The sequence below is a fragment of the Pseudophryne corroboree genome, chromosome 1 (assembly GCF_028390025.1).
Source record: "Pseudophryne corroboree isolate aPseCor3 chromosome 1, aPseCor3.hap2, whole genome shotgun sequence".
Lineage (NCBI taxonomy): Eukaryota > Metazoa > Chordata > Amphibia > Anura > Myobatrachidae > Pseudophryne > Pseudophryne corroboree.
The window spans coordinates 1,109,818,595-1,109,824,594 of record NC_086444.1 but is presented as its reverse complement, the minus strand read 5'-3'; positions in this window follow the sequence as shown (position 1 = coordinate 1,109,824,594).

Below are 6,000 nucleotides of genomic sequence, written 5' to 3'. Positions count from 1 at the left end.
TGGCTTAGAGTCTAGATATGTAATTGGAAATGTATACAATAGGAGCACAGCATTGATTTATTAGCATGTTCAAGCTCTTAAGGTCAAGTGTACTTAAAGTCAAGAATTTCCATGGATTTTTTTTATAGAGGCCATGTTAATTTTCTCTGCATTGTTCTAATAGTGCTATATAAATTGCAAAAAGATCATACTTCTAGTTAATTGGCTATGACATGAAAAACAGTCATAACGTACAATTCTAGAAATATAAAAAATAATATTCCTCTGTATATATTAGGGTATTATGTAGCTAGATAATATCACTATATAATTTCATAATAGAGTAGGGATGTTACCCATAAATAATATAATTGTTGAATATAAAAACATGAAATAGCCAAGGGCCTAATTCAGACCAAATTGCAGCAGCAAAATTGTTCTTTAATGGGCAGAACCATGGGGGTCATTCCGAGTTGATCGCAGCAGTGCTAAAGTTAGCACAGCTACGATCAGGCACTCAGTCAGTGCCGCCCCCCCCCTTCCCCTTCCCCATAGAAATGCAAAAGCATTGCACAGCGGTGATGCTTTTGCATTTGAGGAGTAACTCCCGGCCAGCGCAGCTTCTGCGGCTGGCAGGGAGAACCTCTTTGCTGCCCGGGTCGCTGCGGCTGCATGTGATGTCATGCAGCCGCCGCGGCCCGCCCTCTCTACGGTCCGGCCACGCCTGCATTGGCCGGACCGCACCCCCTAAATGGCGCCTTTACACCACCGTCCAGCCCCCTCCCACCCAGCTACCGCCTCTGCCTGTCAATCATTACACCACAGTAGAGTCCCTGATACACATTATGCCAGGTAGAGGTGTGTGTACATGTGTGTGTGTTGATTGGCATTCCTCCCTCCCCATAGCACACAACTTTACCTTACAGTAGACGCTGTAACTACAGAGCAGCAAATTAGGAGGGACAGATGACAAGGCTAAAGTTCTATGTAACACTGTAACAAGTAGCTGGGCGCTGCAGTTACCTACTGTGGACACACACTGTGGCGCGGACCTGCAGGTGTTGCCGGCGGTTCTACGTCCACAGTACGGATGCGCTATGTGCCAGGCACCACTGGCACACACCTAGTTATGGCCGTGGCAATATCTACATTGATCAGGGTCGCCACTGGAAACCCTTTATCTGAATAGGACGAAGCAGTAACAATTCTTGTTATCACTGATAATATAACAAGTTTAAATATAGAATGATGCAAATGGCATGGCATTGTTTAACCTGACAATTAAAAATAATACAAAAATACAGGGGTAAAAAAGAACAGGGTACATGGTAAAATATAGGCATGATAGGGATACATGACAGGTCAGCCAATACGGTTCCACACTGTGAGGGTGCTGGCTACCACTGTTACACCACCTGAAGCTGCTGACTTTGGCATTTTTCAAATCAGGTCACTACTGTGCATGCGTATGCACCACAATGCGCAGGAGGGTCGTATGGGTACAAAGCGGATCAGTGCTGAGCAATGGATTTAACGAAGAATCCATTTGCGCAGCTGATTGTAAGGAGATTAACAGGGAGAAGGTGTTTATGGGTGTCAATTTACCGTTTTCTGGGAGTGTTTGGGAAAACGCAGGTGTGTCCAAGCATTTGCAGGGTGGGTGTCTGACATCAATTCCATGACCAGACAGGCTAAAGTGATCGCAAGGGCTGAGTAAGTTCAGACCTACTCAGAAACTGCACAAAATGTTTTTGCAGAGCTCGGCTGCACAGGCGTTCGCACACTGGCAAAGTGAAAATACACTCCCCTATAGGCGGCGACTATCTGATTGCAGCACTGCAAAAAGTAGCTAGCAAGCGATCAACTCGGAATGACCCCGTGACTGTCTAATTCTTGCAGCTGCTCGCCTGCCTGCACCACACACTGCCTGATCCTCTGATTGCCTCTCTGAGACTGACAGCATGCCACAGCAACTCTTCAGAGTAGAGGCACACAACGTCAGTTATGGTTTTTGGAGTGGAGGAACCTGCACTGTGATTGCATGTGCACGTAAGGGTGGTGAGAGCAGGATCTTGGGCAAGGGCTTTGGCTGGGGCTAGGGGATGGTGGGGAAAGGGAAATGCTGTAAAGCTATATCTCTTACACTATGTCTTATGGATCGGGGGTTCTACTAATCCCAGCATTCGCTGCTGCTGGGACTTGTGATTCCACCATTACTGGTGCCAGTCAGGTCAGTCTTCTGTGAAGGGCTGGGGCAAGTAATGTGTGTTTTATTTTTCATCTGTTTGTGGTTTTGGGAGGTTTTTTTTCATGTTACGGACAATGTGTTTGGTGTTTCCTATCACGACCAGTGTTTGTTTTTTATTTTTACTGTGCGTGCCAATGTGTTTGTTCTTTTTCCTGTTGGGGGCCAATGTGTTTTATTTGTTTTCCTCTGGGGGCATTGTGCTTTATACTTTCCTATTGGAGGCAAGAGGCAGATGTTCTGGTCCACTTTTCTGACTGCATCAGAGAATAAATGGTTTCAATAATTGGAATTTCAATGTTTGGGGTAAACAGAGCTCTGTTAAAATGAGGAGGGTGTTAATGCTTTTTTTCCCCCTTAAGATAGGGGTACAGTAAAAAAAAATTATGTGAATTTTCAATTCAGACAAGTTTTTTTTTCTCATGCAGATGACCTGCAGAACACAAATGGGAGTTCATGGGAGTACTGTCACAGCAGGTGAATATATGTTGTGCACATCTAAACAGTGTAGGGAAAAGCCTAGGCCTAGGGTCAGCCCAGAATCTCCAGGAGTGCTTGGCACCCCCCCAAAGTGATGTCATTGGGGCATGCCACTAGGCCATGCCACCTCCCAATGAGACCACGTTTCTTTTGGGTATGCACCTATGAAGTCCCTATTTTGAACTCACACATGTGGTATGACAAATGTGTCCTGCCTTTGCATAAACATGAATTGACTGCTTGTACAGGCAGTACAATATATATTCAATAGGCTGATGTACACAGCAACATCAATATTACAAAAATGGAGAGTGAGCATGGCTCATGGGTACAGCATTTCAGTGAGATCAGACCACTTTCTTTTTTCAAACAAAAGTGCCTGCAAACACCCACCAAAGGGCGCCAAAATCTATTTTCACTCACCTTATCTGCATTCACTATACTGCAGGGATAGGCAGAAAACAGACTTGTAGGATGGAACAACATACTGTGCAAAGGATGTACATAAGAACTACAGATAGGTCTTTATACAGTGTTGCTGAGATGCATATGCATCGTGGCTCACTGTTCGTAACATAGTGGGACGTACACTATGAATATGCCCTGCTATGCCATTTGATTAGTGTGAATAGCTCTGGCAATGCTCCCGGCATTCCCTGCGGTCGGGATCCCATATTCGGTATTCTGACCAGCGGGATCCCGACTGTCGGGATATTGACCACATTCCCATAATCTGCAGCACTTTACAGAGAATATTCAGCCAGTCCCTGCCCCAGAGAGTCTTACAATCCATATTCCTACCTCATGTACTCACTGCAGCAGTTTTGGTGGAAGGATAAAAGTGGGTGTCTTTAGCTGATTCAGGGTCATATGCCTAAGGAAGCCATCCTGGCTCAAATGCCAAACTCTTATCAGGGAAGACCTTACCCCCAGGACTTTGCTCATTCACATGTTTGAATCCTGAACTCTGTTTTCATCTTTTTATTTTCTGAAATCGTCCATAACCTGTGTTCTATTTTTAAATATAATCACATATACCTTGTAACTATCTTTTTTTTAACTGTAAACTCTGAAATTATTCTTATTCTTGAATGAAAACTGAATTTTTCATTCTGACCTCTGTGTTCTTTACCTACGCCCTGTGAGACTCATGTTACCTGTTTTGTGAAATATTAATAATTGTGTTTGCAGGCAGCAGTGAAGGTTCCTAGTGTCAAAACACTGATTTCCTCTTGCTGATGACAATTACTGTGTTGGAAGTAACCCATAAGTCACTGGTGGTGATTCTCAGATTGACATATCTAGAGATTCAGCAGGCCTATCATGACAAACACACAAATACACACACATCACACACACACTTCAATTGGAGGTTGACTCTGAAGTAAATTGATGAAGCCCATACCAACATGGGAAGAACATATAAACTCCAAATAGTTAGGACCTTGGTGAAAACGAAACTCAAGGCAACAGTGCGGTGAGCTAGAGTAGTAATGTTTTGCATGCTGGTGTAGTATTGGATACATTGAGATACAATGGGAGAAGTGAGAGTAAGATGAGAATACCAGAAATAAGGTGTTACTGTGGTCATTGAGTGACCTGAGGGGCCAGAAGGAATATGTAATTAGATGAGGCTGGGTACATAGGGAGTGAAGAGTGGCTGCCAGGTTTGTAGATAATGGTGAAGAGAAGGAGAACCATTGTAGTGTTTGGCAAAGAAGGAAAGCAGATGTTGAGTTGCAATAGAGGTATTTTAACCTTGCAGTAAGGAGGATATTGCAATAATCAAGGCAAGAGTCCTGAAATAGTGGACAAGATTTTTTTGCTGCATCATTGGAAAGGAAAGGTCTGATCTTGTCAATTTTGCAATGATGGAAGTGACAGGATTGGACTAAGGAGTACATTTAGAGTTTGAGAAAACACCAGCACTAACACGTCAAATGATATAATTAAGCATAAAAAATGGAAAATCTTATTACTACAGTGAGTACAAGTAAAATAAAATTTTAATAAAATGTAAGGATGCACAAGACACATAAATCTGAATCCGCAAATTTAAAATTTCACATAAAAACAAATAATATATACCCTGTTATAGGAATGTTTATCTTGCAAAAAATAATTTTCGTTCAAAATTGTAAGCTACAGAGGCCATATTCTGAGAAAGTTACAAGGGAGGCAACAGGTGCATCTATTGCTGAGTGATCAGAACCCCCGTGGCAATTTAGCTCATATGTACAAATAGGGCATCATAGGGTTTGTTCAGTCCATCACACACACACAGAATATTAAAGCTGACATTTGCACATTCGCGAATCCATGAGAAATCACAGCCACACATGATTTGCATACATCTCACATCATTCCCAGTGTAACAGGGAACATATTGAAGGTGTAGTAGGAAAGAGTGGTTTATAGTTTTCAAGGCTACAGAGAGCATGTTCCATGGGAGTAAATGTATGAAGCAGTGATAAGAGAGGAGAAGTGAGCCAGTAGAGAAGTTGCCCATGGCAACCAATCAGCATTGAAGTAACATTTATAATTTGCATACTATAAAATTATACAGAGCTACTGACTGGTTGTAATGGGCAACTTCTCTACTGGCTCGCTTCTCCACTTTTATCACTGCTTCATATATTTACCCCATAGATCCTAATTCAGACCTGATCGCTGTTGTGCAAATTTGCACAGCAGCCCATTATCGAATGACTGCACATACGTATGCACCACAATGCGCAGGTGCAACACCAAACAGCGACAGAATGATGTGAAATTTTCAATCGCTATGCGTACGCAAGGTGATTGACAGGAAGCAGAAATTGTTTGGGGGTGGTAACTGGACGTTTTCTGTGAGTGTCAGGAAAAAGGCATTACCAATCGTTTTCAGGGAGGGTGTGTGACGTCAGCTCCAGCCCCGAACACCCTGATTCTATCGCACTGTAGGAGTAAGTCCTGGGCTACGGACAGACTGCACAGACTGGAAAAATCATTAGATGGTGAGTGAGTTGCGAACGGATTTGCAGATGTCCACTGTCTGGTGAAGTTTTGGCACGGCGTACACATTTGCACTCTTGCACAGGGCGGGTTTTCACTCTGTCTGGGCGATGACTATCTGATCGTAGACTTATGCAAATTTGCAGAGAAGTGATCAGGTCTGAATTAGGCCCTGAAGCAGGTAGAAGTCACTCCTGATTTTGGCAATAGTAGATAATTGGTGATTTACAACAGTTTTTTTTCTGTAGAGCAGAGGGGGTGCAATTAGATTAGTGCACAGGTTCTCAATCTCGGTCCTCGGA